At 36.8% G+C, this 20,890-nt stretch overlaps 1 long non-coding RNA gene across 1 annotated transcript in view; it reads right to left on the bottom strand.

The window, feature by feature from the left end:
• Positions 1-20,890, bottom strand: part of LOC141279562 (uncharacterized) — a 54,332-nt gene that overhangs the window by 8,307 nt on the left and 25,135 nt on the right. The gene's annotated exons all lie outside the window — the stretch shown is intronic.

Genomic DNA, 20,890 nt, shown 5'->3' with positions numbered 1-20,890 from the left:
TCCCCCCATTCCCTACATCTTGATGGTATAGTCACCTGTTTATTCCTTTAAACTGGAGGAGAAGATATAGAGGCATGTGTTCACTATCTTGAACTCAAAGCCAAAGTAAGTTTCATTAAAAAAAAAAAGGTGAGGGCTTCCCTGGTGGCGCAGTGGTTGAGAGTCCGCCTGACGATGCAGGGGACACAGGTTCGTGCCCCGGTCCGGGAAGATCCCACATGCCACGGAGCGGCTGGGCCCGTGAGCCATGGCCGCTGAGCCTGCGCGTCCGGAGCCTGTGCTCCGCAACGGGAGAGGCCACAACAGTGAGGCCCGCGTACCGCAAAAAAAAAAAAAAAACAATTGACTTTTACTTCTGGTTAGTATATAAAATACAAAAGAACTTTGATCCAGTGGAAACATTAGAAAAATTCCAGGTTAAAATAAACATACTCTTTATTGGAGCTGCTGCAGAATAGTACATACAAACAAATCTAGGTGAAATAAATCCCAGAGAGCAAAAAATTCTTCATAAATAAGCAGAGACTGCAGCAGCTTCTATACCTGGGGCAAATGCCTGCCTTGAGTGCTAGCTAGTATGTTAGAATCAGAGCTGCCATGGACTGGGAGATTTTGCAGGAAAGAGGAAACCAGGCAAACTTTTGACAGCATTATGGGCTGGTGAGATGGGTCTGCAAGGGCAGTAAGCACTTGACCCAACAATTCTGCCCCCTTTCCCTGGAATTTTGCCAAGAAAGTGGCAGTGGAGGAGAGCCTCATAAGCGAAGAAATTCATGCAGCTTTGCACATCACACTTAATTGCCAGACTTAATTGGAATCAAATATGAATCTGAACTATGTAAAACAGACTTATTCCAGTTAAAACACTAAAAAGATCAAATCACTCAGTATCTTGGCAGATGAGGCATGGGAAGTTAGGGACTGGGCTAACTGAGGGTGAACTGAATCTGATTAAAGCTTCTGCCCAGCTCTGGCTCAGGTAAACCTGTGGGAGATTCAGAAGGGTAAGTCCCTCACCTAAACCACCTAGAATGAAAGGCATGCCATTTCTGAACAGACACAAATTACACTTTTCACTGTTCTTATATGCATAATACAGAATACATTTTTTTAAATTATAAGACATGAAGAGGGGAGGAACTGGACCCATTATCAAGAGTAAGCAGTCAAAAAATAGACTTGTAGATTACTAGCACATAAGAATTTTCAAACCAAATGGATATTCTAGGACTAATAAATATGTCAGAAAACTTTAAATCACTGGATGGTACTTGAGGGTGAGGGTTAGTCCCTAGCATAGGGTGTCAGAGTGTGGCAGGAACCACAAAGCAGAGCTATCTGGCATAGACTAAGGAGGACATCCACACCAGGGACAAGGGAAAGATGATAATGGGAGATTGGTTACATAAGCACGGATTTATCAAACATGAAAATATATTTAAGATGATGGGAGCAGATTCTTCTGTTGAAGAAGGGAATTGCAAACATGGAAATGGAGAGAGCTAGAATAGTCACTAAGGTGTTGGATTCGAAGAGGCAGTATTAGATATAGAAATTAATAAGATGTAAATATGTGTAAGGATATGTGTTTATGTTTTTATACATGTAATCCCTAGCTTTGTTTACTAGGAAGGTCTGAGATTACCAGTGCCCCCATAGCAATGAACACACCTAGATCCCAGATCATGGCTTCTGAATATTATTCTCCACTGAAAGGATCCAGGGCTCTTTGGAGAAATAACTGATTACTTCTGATGAGCCTGGAATATGTTAGTTCCAGAGAGCTGGGACAATTTGAGCGTTAGGAAACTAAGTGCCCTTACTAAGTGCCCATACACACATATATGTATAACTATATGTGTATATGTATACATATATACATATGCATACATACTTCATGACTTCGATGAACAGGACAGTAATGTTAAAACAAAGAGGCAGAGGAGGAACCAAGATGGAGGAGTAGAAGGACGTGCTCTCACTCCCTCTTGCGAGAGCACCAGAATCACAACTAGCTACTGGACACTCACCAAAAAAGATACCGCACATCCAAAGACAAAGGAGAAGCCACAATGAGACGGTAGGAGGGGTGCAATCACAGTAAAATCAAATCCCATAACTGGTGGGTGGGTGACTCACAGACTTGCGAACACTAATACCACAGAAGTCCACCCACTACAGTGAAGGTTCTGAGCCCCACGTCAGGCTTCCCAACCTGGGGGTCCAGCAATGGGAGGAGGAATTCCTAGAGCATCAGACTTTGAAGCCTAGTGGGAATTGATTGCAGGACTTTGACAGGACTGGGGGAAACAGAGACTCCACTATTGGAGGGCACACACAAAGTAGTGTGAGCATCGGGACCCAGGGGAAGGAGCAGTGACCCCAAGGGAGACTAAACCAGACCTACCTGCTAGTGTTTGAGGGTCCCCTGCAGAGGCAGGGGGTGGCTCTGTTTCACTGTTGGGACAAGGACACTGGCAACAGAAGTTCTGGGAAGTGCTCCTTGGTGTGAGCCCTCCCAAAGTCTGTCATAAGCCCCAACAAAGAGCCCAGGTAGGCTCCAGTGTTGGCTTGCCTCAGGTCAAACAACCAACAGGGAGGGAACACAGCCCTATCCATCAGCAGGCAAGTGGATTAAAGTTTTACTGAGCTCCGCCCACCAGAGCAACAGTCAGCTCTACCCACCATCAGTCTCTCCCATCAAGCCTCTTAGATAGCCTCATCCATCAGAGGGCAGACAGCAGAAGCACTACAATCCTGCAGCCTGTGGAACATAAAACACATTCACAGTAAGATAGACAAGATGAAAAGGCAGAGGGCTATGTACCAGATGAAGGAAAAAGATAAAACCCCAGAAAAACAATTAAATGAAGAAGAGATAGGCAACCTTCCAGAAAAAGAATTCAGAATAATGATAGTGAAGATGATCCAGGGCCTCAGAAAAAGAATAGAGGCAAAGATCGAGAAGATGCAAGAAATGTTTATCAAAGACCTAGAAGAATTAAAGAACAAACATACAGAGATGAACAACACAATAACTGAAATGAAAACTACACTAGAAGGAATCAATAAGAGAAAAACTGAGGCAGAAGACCGGATAAGTGACCTGGAAAACAGAATGGTGGAATTCACTGCTGCCAAACAGACTAAAGAAAAAAGAATGAAAAGAAATGAAGACAGCCTAAGAGACCTCTGGGACAACATTAAACGCAACAACATTTGCATTATAGGGGTCCCAGAAGGAGAAGAGAGAGAAAGGACCAGAGAAAATATTTGAAGAGATTATAGTCGAAAACTTCCCTAACATGAGAAAGGAAATAGCCACCCAAGTCCAGGAAGCACAGCAAGTCCCATACAGGATAAACCCAAGGAGAAACATGCTGAGACACATAGTTATCAAACTGGCAAAAATTAAAGACAAAGAAAAATTATTAAAAGCAACAAGGGAAAAACAACAAATAACATACAGGGAACTCCCATAAGGTTAACAGCTGATTTCTCTCTCAGCAGAAACTCTACAAGCCAGAAGGGAGTGGCATGATATACTTAAAGTGATGAAAAGAAAGAACCTACAACCAAGATTACTCTACCCAGCAATGATCTCATTCAGATTACATGGAGAAATCAAAAGCTTTAGAGACAAGCAAAAGCTAAGAGAATGCAGTACCACCAAACCAGCTCTATGACAAATGCTAAAGGAACTTCTCTAAGTGGGAAACACAGAGAAGAAAAGGACCTATAAAAACAAACCCAAAACAATTAAGAAAATGGTCATAGGAACATACATATCGATAATTAGCTTAAACGTGAATGGATTAAATGCTCCAACCAAAAGACACAGGTTTCCTGAATGGATACAAAAACAAGACCCATATATATGCTGTCTATAAGAGACCCACTTCAGACCCAGGGACACATACAGACTGAAAGTGAGGGGATGGAAAATGATATTCCATGCAAATTGAAATCAAAAGAAAGCTGCAGTAGCAATACTCATATCAAATATAAATAGACTTTAAAGTAAAGAATGTTGCAAGAAACAAGGAAGACCACTACATAATGATCAAGGGATCAATCCAAGAAGAAGATATAACAATTATAAATATATATGCACCCAACATAGGAGTATCTCAATACATAAGGCAACTGCTAACAGCTATAAAAGAGGAAATCAACAGTAACACAATAATAGTGGGGGACTTTAACACCTCACTTACACCAATGCACAGATCATCCAAAATGAAAATAAATAAGGAAACAGAAGCTTTAAATGACACAATAGGCCAGATAGATTTAATTGATATTTATAGGACATTCCATCCAAAAACAGCAGATTACACTTTCTTCTCAAGTGTGCATGGAACATTCTCCAGGATAGATCACATCTTGGGTCACAAATCAAGCCTCAGTAAATTTAAGAAAATTGAAATCATATCAAGCATCTTTTCTGACCACAACGCTATAAGATTAGAATCAACTACAGGGACAAAAATGTAAAAAACACAAACACATGAAGGCTAAACAATACATTACTAAATAACCAAGAGATCACTGAAGAAATCAAAGAGGAAATCAAAAACTACCTAGAGACAAATGACAATGAAAACATGATGATCCAAAACCTATGGGATGCAGCAAAAGCAGTTCTAAGAGAGAAGTATATAGCTATACAAGCCTACCTCAAGAAACAAGAAAATCTCAAGTAAACAATCTAATGTTACACCTAAAGGAACTAGAGAAAGAAGAACAAACAAAACCCAAAGTTAGCAGAAGTAAAGAAATCATAAAGATCAGAGCAGAAATAAATGAAATAGAAACAAAGAAAACAGTAGCAAAGAGCAATAAAATTAAAAGCTGGTTCTTTCAGAAGATAAACAAAATTGATCAACCATTAGCCAGACTCATCAAGAAAAAGAGAGAGAGGACTCAAATAACTAGAAATGAAAACGGAGAAGTTACAAAAGACACCACAGAAATACAAAGCGTCCTAAGAGACTACTACAAGCAACACTATGCCAATAAAATGGACAACCTCGAAGAAATGGACAAATTCTTAGAAAGGTATAACCTTCCAAGACTGAACCAGGAAGAAATAGAAGATATGAACAGACCAATCACAAGTAATGAAATTGAAACTGTGATTAAAAATCTTCCAAAAAACAAAAGTCCAGGACCAGATGGCTTCACAGGTGGATTCTATCAAACATTTAGAGAAGAGCTAACACCCACACTTCTCAAACTCTTCCAAAAAATTGCAGAGGAAGGAACACTCCCAAACTCATTCTATGAGGCCACCATCATCCTGATACCAAAACCAGAGAAAGATACTACAAAAAAAGAAAATTACAGACCAGTATCACTCATGAATACAGATGCAAAAATCCTCATCAAAATACTAGCAAACAGAACCCAACAACACATTAAAAGGATCATACACCACAATCAATTCGGATTTATCCCAGGGATGCAAGGATTCTTCAATATACGCAAATCAATGTGATACACCATATTAACAAATTGCAGAATAAAAACCATATGATCATCTCAATAGATGCAGAAAAAGCTTTTGACAAAATTCAACACCCATTTAGATAAAAACTCTCCAGAAAGTGGGCATAGAGGGAACCTACCTCAACATAATAAAGGCCATATATGACAAGCCCACAGCAAATATCATTCTCAATGGTGAAAAACTGAAAGCATTTCTTCTAAGATCAGGAACGAGACAAGGATATCCACTCTCACCAGTATTATTCAACATAGTTTTGGAAGTCCTAGCCACAGCAATCAGAGAAGAAAAAGCAATAAAAGGAATACAAACTGGAAAAGAAGTAGTAAAACTGTCACTGTCTGCAGATGAGATGATACTATACATAGAAAATCCTAAACATGCCACCAGAAAAGTACTAGAGCTATTCAATGAATTTGGTAATGTTGCAGGATACAAAATTAAGGTACAGAAATCTCTTGCATTCCTATACACTAATGATGAAAAATCTGAAAGAGAAATTATGGAAACACTCCCATTTACCATTGCAACAAAAAGAATAAAATACCTAGGAATAAACCTACCTAGGGAGAAAAAAGACCTGTATGCAGAAAAGTATAAGACACTGATGAGGGCTTCCCTGGTGGCGCAGCAGTTGAGAGTCCGCCTGCCGATGCAGGGGACATGGGCTCGTGTCCCGGTCTGGGACGATCCCACATGCCACGGAGCGGCTTGGCCCATGAGCCATGGCCACTGAGCCTGCACGTCCGGAGCCTGTGCTCCGCAACAGGAGAGGCCACAACAGTGACAGGCCCGTTTACCGCAAAAAAAAAAAAAGACACTGATGAAAGAAATTAAAGATGATACCAACAGATGGAGAGATGTACCATGTTATTGTATTGGAGGAATCAAATTTGTGAAAATGACTATGCTACCCAAAGCAATCTACAGATTCAATGCAATCCCTATCAAATTACCAATGGCATTTTTTACAGAACTAGAACAAATCATCTTAAAATTTGTATGGAGACACAAAAGACCCCAAATAGCCAAAGCAGTCTTGAGGGAAAAAATCGTAGCTGGAGGAATCAGACTCCCTAACTTCAGACTATACTTTAAAGCTACAGTAATCAAGACAATATGGTACTGGCACAAAAACAGAAACATAGATCAATGAAACAAGATAGAAAGCCCAGAGATAAACCCACGCACCTATGGTCAACTAATCTATGACAATGGAGGCAAAGATATACAATGGAGAAAAGACAGTCTCTTCAATAAGTGGTGCTGGGAAAACTGGACAGCTACATGTAAAAGAATGAAATTAGAACACTCCCTAACAGCATAAACAAAAATAAACTCAAAATGGATTTGAGATGTAAATGTAAGACCAGACACTATAAAACTCTTAGAGGAAAACATAGGAAGAACACTCCTTGACATAAATCACAGCAAGATCTTTTTTGATCCACCTCCTAGAGTAATGGAAATAAAAACAAAAATAAACAAATGGGACCTAATGAAACTTCAAAGGTTTTGCACAGCAAAGGAAACCATAAACAAGATAAAAGGACAACCCTCAGAATGGGAGAAAATATTTGCAAACAAATCAACGGACAAAGGATTAATCTCCAAAATACATAAACAGCTCATGCAGCTCAATATTAAAGAAACAAATAACCCAACCAGAAATGGGCAGAAATAGACATTTCTCCAAACAAGCCATACAGATGGCCAAGAAGTACATGAAAAGCTGCTCAACATCACTAATTATTACAGGAATGCAAATCAAAACTACAATGAGGTATCACCTCACACCAGTTAGAATGGGCATCATCAGAAAATCTACAAACAACAAATGCCTGAGAGGGTGCAGAGAAAAGGGAATCCTCTTGCACTGTTGGTGGGAATGTAGATTGATACAGCCACTATGGAGAACAGTATGGAGGTTCCTTAAAAAACTAAAAATAGAATTACCATATGATCCAGCAATCCCACTACTGGGCATATACCCAGGGAAAACCATAATCCAAAAAGACACATGCACCCCAATGTTCATTGCAGCACTATTTACAATAGCCAGGTCATGGAAGCAACCTAAATGCCCATCAATGGACAACTGGATAAAGAAGAGGTGGTACATATATACAATGGAATATTACTCAGTCATAAAAAGGAACGAAATTGAGTCATTTGTTGAGACCTGGACGGACCTAGAGACTGTCACACAGAGTGAAGTAAGTCAGAAAGAGAAAAACAAATATCGTATATTAACGCATGTATGTGGAATCTAGAAAAGTGGTACAGATGAGCCAGTTTGCAGGGCAGAAGTTGAGACACAGATGTAGAGAACAGACGTGTGGACACCAAGCGGGGAAAACCGCGGTGTGGTGGGCATGGTGGTGTGCTGAATTGGGCAATTGGGATTGACATGTATACACTGATGTGTATAAAATGGATGACTAGTAAGTACCTGCAGTATAAAAAAACAAACAGACAAACAAAATAACTAATACTAAACTTTCTTTGGGTTATTTGTATGGAAATATGTTAATATAAATGTTTCAGACATTACATGAAATTTCTAAAAATCTTATATATTCTGGTATAATGTTATAAGTCATAATTCTAGTTATTACTTTAAAATGTATATCTCAGAAATAACTAGATTTCCTTGTCAATTGCATTATTATGAACTTTCATCAAATCTTTAACCGTGGTCATTTTTAAGTCTTTTGTCACTTACAGACAGTTCTGTGTGTACTGTGATGGTTTTGCAAATATTTTCCTATAAAAGGGTTTCATCTTCAAGGAATTCATGGAAAAGTCTCTGACAAGTACAGGTTTTTGGTAACTGACTATACTGCTGAACTGAATGAATAAGCATTTTCAGAACTCTAATGGAAAACTGATGAACTCATAAAAGTGCTAACAAAAGATCAAGATGAAAAAAATTAATTACACAGGACTGAGTGAACTGATGAGGGTGATTATAATTTTTGTAACTTTGTTTGAATAAAAAAAAATATCCCACAAGGACTCAGAGGCAAAAAATATACAAATCAATTTTCACTGCAAAGTAAAGGAGCTGTTACAGTGGAGGATTACTGGACTGAATGTCAGTATTATGACATAGTATGAATGTGTTTCGTGTTTGGTAATTGCAATCATTGTTGCTTTTGTTGTGGTCATCTATTTACAATGCTTGGTGTCAGTCTATTTATCTCTTGTAAAAATAAAATACAGTGTGTGTGTGTGAAAAACAAAACAAAGACAAAACAAAACAAAAACAAAGAAAAATAATGCTCTATTTTACATACTTAATATCTAATTTACAATACATATTATATAACACATTTATAGCATATATATTATATATGCATAAATTAGAACATTATTTTCCAAATGGACTAGACTATGTATATAAAAGACTACACACACACACCAAGGAGAAGACTTTTTAAAGAACAAAAGGACTGCTTCACTTCTTAAAAAAAAAGAAAAGAAAAAAACAAAGAGGCATATTTTAAAAAATCAGTAGAGGAGATAAAATAGAATACTAAATATATATACATATATATGTGTATGTATGTATATATTTGATTAATTCCAAAGAAGGTAGGAAAGGAAGAACAGAGAACCATTAAGAAAAATAGAAAACAAATAGTGAGATGCCAGATTTAAAATTAAGCTTATTGATAATTATATTGAATATAAATGAAGTAATGGCTTCAATTAAAAGTCAGAGATTTTTCAAACTAGATCAGAGTTTCTCAGCCTCAGCACTACTGACATTTTAGGCCACGTAATTGTTGTAAGAGGTGCACTGCAGACTATTTAACAGAATCTGTGGGCTCTACCCACTAGATACCAGTAACACCATCCCTTTCCCTTCAGTTATGACAACCAAAATTGTCTCCAGATATTCCCAAATGTGCCCTGAGGGACAAAATCAGCCCTGATTGAGAACCACTTGGCTAGATGAAAACCAAGGCCAACAATATGCTGTTTACAAAAAACCACATGTTAATTATAAAGACACAGATAGTTTTAAAGGAAACGGATGGGGTAAAGATGCAAATATTAACTGTAAGAAAGCTGGTATGACTATATTAATATCAGACAATGCAGATTTGAAGACAAAGGGCATTTCCAGAAAAAGAGATATTTCATAATGATAAAAACAATCTACCTATCAAAAGGACTTAAATGTGCATGCACCTAGTAACAGAGCTTCAAAATACATGAACCATAGATTGACAGAAACAAAGAAAAAAGACAAAATCTATAACCATATTTGGAGACTGAAACACTGCTCTTTCATTAACTGCTAGAATAACTAGATGAAAATCAGTAAGGTTATACAAGATTTGACGCTTTTAACCAACTTGACCTAAATGATACTTCTAGAATATTACGGTCAACAACTGCAGAGTATATAGTCTTTTCAAGTACACCTGGAAGGTTCACCAAGATAGACCATATGCTGGGCCAAAATACGAGTCTCATTAAGTTACAGATGACTGCAATCAAACAAAACATTTTCTATGAAAACAGGAATAAATTAAAAATCAAAAATGAAAAGGTATCTACAAAAATCCTCAAATATTTTAAAGTAACATACTTCTAGGTAACTACTGGGTCAAAGACAAAGTCACAGGGTAATTTAAAAATATTTTAAATTCAACATCAATGTTCTTCAGAATAATTTGTTTTCATACACCCTTTCTCAGGACCAATTGGCTTTGGATGGTCAAAAAAAAAAAACTTCATTAAAACCATTCAATTGCTTTCCTTGAATCCTTCCTTGGTCAGTCAGTTACCTTTTGTTTTTAACCTCACACCTATAGGAATGGAAAGCTAAAAAAAGCACTGTTATATTCAGTTTGTTATTCAGGGAAAGGTGGAAAATAAATAAAAAGATTTCCAGCTTCCTTTATTTTATAAGTCCAGATATTATTGTTTTCTTTGAGTGTAATGGGTATTAGGACTGTAGAAAATTATGGTTATAACTAGCTTTTTGCAAGTAAGGTGTTTGCAAGTAGGCATGATCTTATAATGTTAACTGTGATGTGAAAAGGAATTATTTTAATGATGGATTTTGATCAAGATAAAATTTTTAAAAATCTACATGTAGACATATCAGTGAAATTGCAGAAAAAAAAAATCTAAAGCAACTAGTTTTTTTTTTAAGGATAGATTATCTTCAAAAAGGCAAAATGTATACTGACAACTCTACTTAAGCAAGGGCACAATAGAATCAAAGCACAATAGAATTATGCAATCAATGTGCTGAAAGAAAATAATGACCAACATAGAAGTCTACATCCAGCACAAATATTCTTCAGGCATGAAGATGAAATAAAGATATTGTTGGGGAAAAATTTAGAGAATTTACTACCAGCAGACCTTCAGGAAGGAATTAAGTATATCCTTTGGGCAGAAGGAAATCTTAATGGTTTAGAAGGTTAGCTATGTAGGAAGGAAAGAATTCCAAAGAAAGCCATAAATACATGGTAAATCTAAATGAACATTGACTATGTAAAGTAATAATAATAACCTGATGTTTAAAGTATAGAGAGTATTAAAATAGAAAGCATATGTAAATAATAGCATATTGGTTGTATTTTCCTGTGGAGGGTTAAAGTACTAATTAACTTATCATTTCTATCTAGGGTAAACAAAAATTGCCAAATTTTCAGACTAACAGAGAAAAAAGTGGAATTAAAATAATTAATGACTTCATAGAAAAGCAAGAAAGGGGAAAAAACAGAACATAGCATGAGCAGAATAGACAGAAAACAGTAAAATGGTAAATTTAAACCCACATCTGAGGACAGTTCATGGGTGTATGATTGAAAAGAATAACTGATTTAATCACTTTACTTTGTCCTAAGAAGTTCTCCTTAATATGTTCCCATAATTGGAAATTTTAAAATGCTACTTCTCGGGCTTCCCTGGTGGCGCAGTGGTCAGGAATCCGCCTGCTGATGCAGGGGGCACGGGTTCGTGCACCGGTCCGGGAAGATCCCACATGCCGCGGAGCGGCTAGGTCCGTGAGCCATGGCCGCTGAGCCTGCGCGTCCGGAGCCTGTGCTCCACAACGGGAGAGGCCATAACGGTTAGAGGCCCGCGTACCGCAAAAATAAATAAATAAATAAAAATGCTACTTCTTGGATACTTTAGATACTCTTAGCACCAGCAAGGCACTCTGCATGCATCCTGTCTTTTTATCCTCACAATGAACCTGCAAGGCGGGTTTTGTATACCCAAATTGGAGATGAGGATTGCCTGAGGTTGCTCAGGCGGTAAGTGACCAAACAGGATTCAAAACAGTTCAAACTCATCCCAACCAGGATATGCATCCAACCATGACACAATTCTTACCATTTAATAAACAAGGTTTGGTCATGTTATCTAACTATATCTTAAGTTTTTAACTGCCCAGAAGAAACAGAGGGACAAACGTTTTGCAACAAACCCAACTTTTAAAAAGTAAAATTCCTGAGATTCCACAAGTTAAATAAATAGATCTTTAAAACAAATGTACCAAACTTAGCCTACAGTCCTGTGCAAAGATACTCATATTCAAAGCAAGCATTTATGGAGATGCTATGCATACTATATTTTTCCATTTTGTGGTCCACGGTGCATATGCATTTCAGTTTCTACTTAGATCTTCATGTAATTCTGCCAAGAATATGCATTCATTTCTTGTTAAAAGTAGTTTTCATTTCTGAAGTGATTTATACTGGAGGACAATATAATTACATTAGAAGACATAATAATTTGCAAATTCATTTCCAGCCAAGATTTGTGCAAAATAAAATCTAATTTATGCCAAAGGATATCAAACTTGCTAATCAATTCTTTTTTAATGACTTTCCAGGAAGAAACTCGTGTTGGCTATGATTCTTTACACAGCACTCTTACCTTCCAACCATATTGCTTTTTACAAGTATTCAATCTATTTTTATGCTCTTTCAGAAATGAGGGTTGCATTATCTATTTACCACAAAATGAGAACTTTGTTGCTCAAATGATAAAAAAGGAAGACTTTGATTGTTTTCCTTCAAGTCATTTATTTCCAGGTATGTTCACTTTTATTTCCATCACTTCTTTACTACTTGATTCCTAATGCCTTCTGTACTGTTCTGATAACTGTATTTTAATATTATTCAATATAATCCTGAAGTGACTGTAGCTTGTCCCAAGACCATTACAAGAGAACAAGTTGGAGAAAGAAAAATCGTCACTAGAAAAGATAAATGGGTGACACACTGGACCTTAAACTCTGTTTCTAATGGAAATTCCCATGCAGTAGATGAAAAGTTACCAGAAAACATGAACTGCCTCATTAACTTTATGCCCAAGTTCTATCAGCAATTGATTTTTAATGCCTATGTTCATCATTTATGAGCTCTTCCCATTCTTTATATACATTTAAAATTAAGCTTTATAAGATGAACTAGTTCCATGGTGATGCTCACTGAATCATCTATATAAAGCACTTTAAAGAATAATTCACAGAGAAGAAACATAAAGCTGATGAGCCAGAATTGTTTTGTGATACAAATTACTGATTATCAAAGTCAAATGTGGCAGCTATAATTGCCACTCTATTTGAAATAACCTTAATAATCGTCAACATATCATGAAGATATTTTTGGAAAAATGGGGCAAAATTGTTTTCTTTTTTTGTATTTCCACAGCATCTTTCAGCCAAGGTTTCTGACAATACTACAGTGTGGCCATCTGCATCACCAACATATTTGTCATTGACAGAGAGAAAACAGATTTGGAAATTGTTGCACATCAAAACAAAGCCGATTAAAGTGAGCCAAAGACATCAGTTTTCAAAGCGGGTTCTAAAATGCCAATTCTATAGACTCAGTAAATAATTCACTGAGCTGGAAGACATATGGGAACATATGTATATGTATAACTGATTCACTTCGTTATAAAGCAGAAACTAACACACCATTGTAAAGCAATTATACCCCAATAAAGATGTTAAAAAAAAAAGAAAAAATAAAGAAAAAATAAATAATCCATTGAGCTTTGTAGAGTTGCTTGGAATAGTTTTTTTTTTTCTTTTAATAGCCATATTTTAAAAAAGTAAGTAGAAAACTAGGTTTTAAACATGATTTTGTTAGTTTACTTATTGTTGGTGGTGAACAAAACTGTTAAGGCTAGCTTTGCTGTTACTGGAACTAAGTTAAAAATAATTTTCCAGAAGCCAGGTTGATATGGGAGATATTTTTTACTTTACCCCTAGAGGATAGCTAACATTGGCTCACATAGCCAACCTCTGTTGTAAGCCTTGATATATGTTAACTCATTTAATCCTTTCAACAATCCTGTGAAGGAGGTACTATTATTATCAATATTTCAGGAATGAGAAAATGAGGCAGAAGGGAAAAATAAATCACCTGGATCCTTCAGTAGGAAAGGGAAGGAGCCCATCTAGGTAGTCTGGCTCAGAAGCCTAATTCTAACCAAAGTGCTCTCTCTCTTCAATTGAAGTGTTCAGATTGAGTGTAAAATGTTTTCTTTCATCAAAAGTGTAGAAGAATAGTTGGAGGAATTCTAGTATATTGCAGGAAGCCTCAAAGAATCTTTAAAATGGAGCCACTCATTAATTGGATTACTGAACCATCAGTGGGTTCTTCCCTCTCTAACAGAAGACTGACCTGCAGACTTTCACCTCTGACACTTAAAGTCTTGCTCAGTGCTCTACTTTATATCATTTAATCCTCACAACAACTTTATAGAATACAATGGAATTATCTTCATTTAAATCAACACACGATGTGGACTTTTGTGAAAATGAGGGCAGAGGACACTACAAATATTCTGAAAACGCCAAGGGTTAAATATAGTTCTACATCCTTTTTATATATTTGTGAAAAGTTTTCCCTTAAAAATTTGATACCTCAAATATCAACAGATATTCTGATAGTCTGTTCTATAACAAAGTTTTCTTTTTCCTTTCTTTTTAACTGAAGCATAGTTGATTTACAATATTGTGTTAGTTTCAGATGTACAGCAAAGTGAATCAGTTGTGTGTGTGTATGTATATATATATATATATTTAGATTCTTTTCTTTTTTTAAAAAAATTATTTATTTATTTTTGGCTGTGTTGGGTCTTCGTTGCTGCGCACGGGCTTTCTCTAGTTGCGGTGAGCGAGGGCTACCCTTCGTTACAGTAAGCGGGCTTCTCATTGCAGTGGCTTCTCTTGTTGCAGAGCACGGGCTCTAGAGCACAGGCTCGGTAGTTGTGGTCCACGGGCTTAGGTGCTTCGCAGCATGTGGGATCTTCCTGGACCAGGGGTTGAACCCGTGTTCCCTGCATTGGCAGACGGATTCTTAACCACTGTGCCACCAGGGAAGTCCCAGATTCTTTTCTAAGTTATTACAAGATATTGAATATAGTTCCCTGTGCTATACAGTAAATCCTTATTGTTTATCTACCATATATATAGTGGTGTGTACCTGTTAATCCCATACTCCTAACCCAACCCCTTTCCCCTTTGGTAACCGTATGTTTTTTTCCTATGTCTGTGAGAGTGTTTCTGTTTTGTAAATTCAGTTGTATTATTTTTTTTAGATTCCACATATAAGTGATATCCTATAATATTCGTCTTTCTCTGTCTGGCTTACTTTACTGTGATAATCTCTAGGTCCATCCATTATAACAAAGTCTTTCTAACATAGATAAGTTAATACGGGAGATATATGGGGTGACGATGTTAAGATAATGTGGAAACTGGGTTGGTTCATAAACTGTTTTTCCAAGTCAAGGGCATTCGAAATTGCAGAAACAGAAAAAGGAAAAGAAAAAGCCCTCTGCTGGGCTGGTAACCTGGCAACATGAGCCTTTTTTGGCTGTATTTTAGAAAAATTAGCAACAAGAGCCTATTCGCAGGGCTTCTCCGAGAGAAGCACCACAGCCTGGGGCAGTTCTTGGCTGCTGGCAGGTCCACTGCCTCCTGTGCCTGCTGTGAATGCAGCCCCACAAGTTCTGCTCTCCATGTCCTTTGGCTTCGTCTCAGCAGAGACTAGTCCTTGCCTAATTAAATTTTGTCCTCATTCCTAGTCTACTGTTTTGTGCGATCTATATTCCTTGTGGCAGATTCCAGCTACACTGAGCTGCCTGGCTTGATGGGCCATTTTAGTCCCCAGTTATGAATGAAGATTTTTTTTTTTTTGGTGATGCTTGCTGTTATCAGTGCTCTTCTTATCATTATGTAAGATAGCTTAGAATGCAAAACAATGAAATAATCATAAACATAATCAGATGGAAAATCTTTTTTTAAATGGTAACATATTTTCAGATATTGCAGTTCTCTACCTCCATGTTTGCTTTTTTCCACCAGGTTCTAAACCTGGTGTGTGAGAGAGGAGAATATCAAAGTTGCCAAGGAAAAATTCTGTATAACTCATACCTTTCTACCCTTCCCTTCTGCAAGACTATGTTAGGTTGAAAACCACCATTCTTGTGGGGGAAAAGTGGAGTATAACCTACATTTCCCTAATCCGTCAAAATTTTAAACTCAAGAGTTTCAGGATCCTTACGAATTTATAGATTTTTTTTTGATGTCAGGTAGGAGGGTTCTATGTTTAAATGCACTTATGTAACAAGCTTTCCTTAGAGCAAGTAAGCATCCTGTTTCATGTTAAGTACTACCATGTAAGATGTATCAGTATATATTTTTTGCAGCAATTTTAAAGATTCTTTCAAATCTAGACTGACAAATAGGCTATTTTAAAAATATCGGTTAAAGGGAAAAAACTAAAGACTCCTCCTAATTCTCTGAAGGTTTTCAGAGTAAAATTATTTCCATCTTGATTTTCATTTAAAGAAATCTTAGCTTTTTTTTCTTACTTTAAATATGTATGTACTTTGTCATTTTCTGTATCTTCCAAGTGGCTATTCTATCCTGAAGTTGGCAGGCATTCCTTTAGGCTGGTGGTCCTCAGGTGAGTAAGAAATGCAGTTGAGATTGAAGAAATGCTGTGTCTGCTCAAATTATCTCCTCTTTCTTCCACTGTGTCTGCTATCTAGCTTGAAATATTTGCTATTAAAATCATACCCCCCATCCCCAAGTTAGACAATTGGGGAAATGTTGAGAATCTCTTTTATTAGTTGGGACAACTGAGTTTTATTTATTTACAATTTATACTCCATGTGTTGCCAACATATTTGAGGCAGTCAACAATAAAACTTGTGTCCATTATGGAAATGAAAAGTAATCCTTCCCCTCTTTCGTACTTATCCCTCCTAATAATAAAAAAGCAAAAGTCAACTTTGAATCAACATTTGTTAAAATTGTCAGAAAACATAAGCCAAAATAACATTTGATTATTTCATATCAGAACATTCTGGTAATCTTAGGCAAAGGGGCAACTGGATAGGTAGGAAAAAGATTTTATTTAGGATTAAAGAAATGTGCCAGTTACTAAGATTTTGACTCTCCTTCCAGCTGTTTTATGTGATACTGGAGTGGGGACTGTGCAGACCTCTTTGCCAGATGGCTCCCTATTAAGCTCTACCAATTGTGCTCTGTGTGTGTGGGTGTGTGTGTGTGAGAGAGAGAGAGAGAGAGAGAAGTTTTAAATATGTACAACATCTTTCCTTTGTTCTTCCAGCTCTAAGGGAGGTAGCTGCTTCCTCATTTTCTCTTTTTTGCCTTTTCAGTCACCCAATTAACTTTATACCTAATTGATAATTACTTATGTCCTATTTTCTCTGTTAAGTGACTAGTCTGGTTGCAGTCTCCTAACTAGATCTTAACGGATACCAGGCAGTGTCTCTTAACATGTTTACTTACATGAAGCAGTAAGCCTCCTAAGACAGTCACACACTCTTCCTGAGCTATTAAGGAAAAGGTCTTCCCATAATATCCAATTTTTGTTAAATATAATGTTTCTTTTAACAAAGAAGCATGAAAAGCATTGTTTTATTCCCTTTTTAATTTTTGGAAAAATGCTTATTGTAAAGATTGTAATTTGCTTCCTTTGGATGTGTAAATGGACTATGTTAGTCAGACCCATGATTGCATGAATCACACATGGGTAGGAAAGCTCAAAATCACCCCCCAGGGCTAATTTTTCTATATGATAGCTTGGTAAATAAAATGAGGATTGTGGTCTTAGAAGCTTAAAAACTAAACCCAACTGGAAATCTGGTTTCTTTAATGATTCACTATCAGAATATTTAAAAACAAAAAAATTTTAAAGTTGTTAGAAAGACTGCTAGTTCTATAAAGAAAGGTGATTATATTAAGAGTCAGTGATTATTTTTTGCATGAAATTTAACTTTCAGCTTTCTGACAAGCCACAGCACCATTGTTGTTATGGACAAGTAAAGTTCACTTTTTCTTCCACAGATTAGTCCATTCATTATAGGAAAGTACAATCACCAAGGCTCAGGGATTTCCAGGACTACTGTATAATGAAACATACGGCCAAGGAGTCCAGAAAAAAGGGCAATATAAGGGCCAAGGTTATGAGGCAGGAAGGACCTGGATTTTTAGTTCAAAAAGAAGGTAGAAGCCAAATTTACTTAGGATTACCTTAACAGTGGAGCACAGAAGACAGAGGAATAGCATATTTAAAATGCTGGAAGAAAAAACTATCAACCAAGAAATCTATACCCAGCAAACTTTGAGAGAACTTAGACCTGCCTAACAAATATTTACTAAAGAAAGTCCTTCAGACTACTAAGAAATGACCCAGGATGGTGACTTGAATCCACAGGAAGAAACAAAGAGCACCAGAGGGCTTCTCTGGTGGTGCAGTTGTTGAGAGTCTGCCTGCCGATGCAGAGGACATGGGTTTGTGCCCCAGTCCGGGAAGATACCACATGCCGTGAAGCGGCTGGGCCCGTGAGCCATGGCTGCTGAGCCTGCGCGTCCGGAGCCTGTGCTCCACAATGGGAGAGGCCACAGCAGTGAGAGGCCCACATACCACAAAAAAAAGAAAAAAAGAGCACCAGAAATGGTAAATATGTGGGTAACTATAAAAAAAAATGTATAAATATCCATTTTCTTTTCTTATAATTACTTTAAGAGACGTAAGATCCAAATGTCCATTGGCAAGTGGAGGAGTAAACAATGATACGGAATATTTTCATTATGACAAGGATCCCTATGTTGCCCTTTCATAATCACACTCACTCCCTTCCCCACTGTACCACCCACTCCACTCCCTGCCCTGTCCCTGACCCCTGGCAACCACTAATGTCTCCTCAATTTGTATAATTTTGTCATTTCAAGAATGTTGTATGTTGGAATCACACAGATATTATCTAACCTTTTTGGATTGGGTTTTTTTCACTCATCACTATTCCCTGGAGATTCATTCAAATCGTTGCATGTATGAATAATTCATTTCTTTTTATTACTGAGTAGTATTCAAGGTTATGAATTCCAGTTCCTTTAGTCATTCACCCACTAAAGAATGTTTATTTCCAGTTTTTGGCTATTCTGAATAAAGCTGTTATAGACATTTGTTTACAAGTTTTACATGAGGATAAGTTTTTATTTTTCTGGGATAAACACCCAAGAGTACAACTGCTGGATATTATGGTAGTTGCATGTTTAGTTTAAGAAACTGCCAAACTGTTTTGCAAGAGTGGCGAGGAATTATCTTTTAAAAACTTCTAGGCGTCTACAAGAGACCCACTTCAGACCTAGAGACACATACAGACTGAAAGTAAGGGGATGGAAAAAGATATTTCATGCAAATGGAAACCAAAAGAAAGCTAGAGTAGCAATTCTCATATCAGACAAAATAGACTTTAAAATAAAGACTATTAGAAGAGACAAAGCAGGACACTACATAATGATCAAGGGATCGATCCAAGAAGAAGATATAACAATTGTAATATTTATGCACCCAACACAGGAGCACCTCAATACATAAGGCAAATACTAACAGCCATAAAAGGGGAAATCGACAGTAACACATTCATAGTAGGGGACTTTAACACCGCACTTTCACCAATGGACAGATCATCCAAAATAAAAATAAAGAAGGAAACACAAGCTTTAAGTGATATATTAAACAAGATGGACTTAACTGATATTTATAGGACATTCCATCCAAAAACAACAGAATACACATTTTTCTCAAGTGCTCATGGAACATTCTCCAGGATACATCATATCTTGGGTCACAAATCAAGCCTTGGTAAATTTAAGAAAATTGAAATTGTTTCAAGTATCTTTTCTGACCACAACGCTATGAGACTAGATACCAATTACAGGAAAAGATCTGTAAAAAATACAAACACATGGAGGCTAAACAATACACTATTAATAACAAAGTGATCACTGAAGAAATCAAAGAGGAAATTAAAAAATACCTAGAAACAAATGACAATGGAGACACGATGACCCAAAATCTATGGGATGCAGCAAAAGCAGTTCTAAGAGGGAAGTTTATAGCAATACAATCCTACCTCAAGAAACAGGAAACATCTCAAATAAACAACCTAATCTTGCACCTAAAGCAATTAGAGAAAGAAGAACAAGAAAACCCCAAAGTTAGCAGAAGGAAAGAAATCAGATCAGAAATAAATAAAAAAGAAATGAAAGAAATGATAACAAAGATCAATAAAATTAAAAGATGGTTCTTTGAGAAGATAAACAAAATTAATAAACCATTAGCCAGACTTATCAAGAAAAAAAAGGGAGAAGACTCAAATTAATAGAATTAGAATTGAAAAAGGAGAAGTAACAACTGACACTGCAGAAATACAAAAGATCATGAGAGATTACTACAAGCAACTCTATGCCAAGAAAATGGACAACCTGGAAGAAATGGACAAATTCTTAGAAATGCACAACCTGACAAGACTGAATCAGGAAGAAATAGAATATATGAACAGACCAATCACAAGCACTAAAATTGAAACTGTGATTAAAAATCTTCCTCCAACAAACAAAAGCCCAGGACCAGATGGCTTCACAGGCGAATTCTATCACACATTTAGAGAAGAGCTAACACCTATCCTTCTCAAACTCTTCCAAAATATAGCAGAGGGAGGAACACTCCCAAACTCATTCTACGAGGCCACCATCACCTTGATACCAAAACCAGACAAGGATGTCACAAAGAAAGAAAACTACAGGCCAATATCACTGATGAACATAGATGCAAAAATCCTCAACAAAATACTAGCAAACAGAATCCAACAGCACATTAAAAGTATCATGCACCATGATCAAGTGGGGTTTATTCCAGGAATGCAAGGATTCCTCAATATACGCAAAACAATCAATGTGATATACCATATTAACATATTGAAGGAGAAAAACCATATGATCATCTCAATAGATGCAGAGAAAGCTTCCGACAAAATTCAACACCATTTATGATAAAAACCCTCCAG

Source organism: Tursiops truncatus, chromosome 9 (genome assembly GCF_011762595.2).
Source record: "Tursiops truncatus isolate mTurTru1 chromosome 9, mTurTru1.mat.Y, whole genome shotgun sequence".
NCBI lineage: Eukaryota > Metazoa > Chordata > Mammalia > Artiodactyla > Delphinidae > Tursiops > Tursiops truncatus.
This window is presented reverse-complemented; position numbering and strand designations above follow the sequence as displayed.